This window comes from Mustela erminea, chromosome 16, assembly GCF_009829155.1.
Source record: "Mustela erminea isolate mMusErm1 chromosome 16, mMusErm1.Pri, whole genome shotgun sequence".
NCBI classification, from domain to species: domain Eukaryota; kingdom Metazoa; phylum Chordata; class Mammalia; order Carnivora; family Mustelidae; genus Mustela; species Mustela erminea.
This window is the reverse complement of record NC_045629.1, coordinates 18,398,182-18,398,389: the sequence shown is the minus strand read 5'-3', so window position 1 is coordinate 18,398,389 and position 208 is coordinate 18,398,182.

Sequence of the window (208 nt, the reverse complement as noted above, 5' to 3'; positions counted from 1 at the left end):
AGAAGAACTGGATATTCAGTAATCTGTCGTGTGTTACTTTGGCTTCCTTCTAAGTTTCTATTTTAAACAAAAGGACTGTTTCTCCAGAGCGGTTTTGCCTCATGCCGGTACATGACAAGGCTGACATCTCTCGAGGGCGGTCTATTTAGCATCTCCTTGTACAACCCTTCAGGTGCTCGCAGAGACATGGTAACAAGCGGTGCCCTCA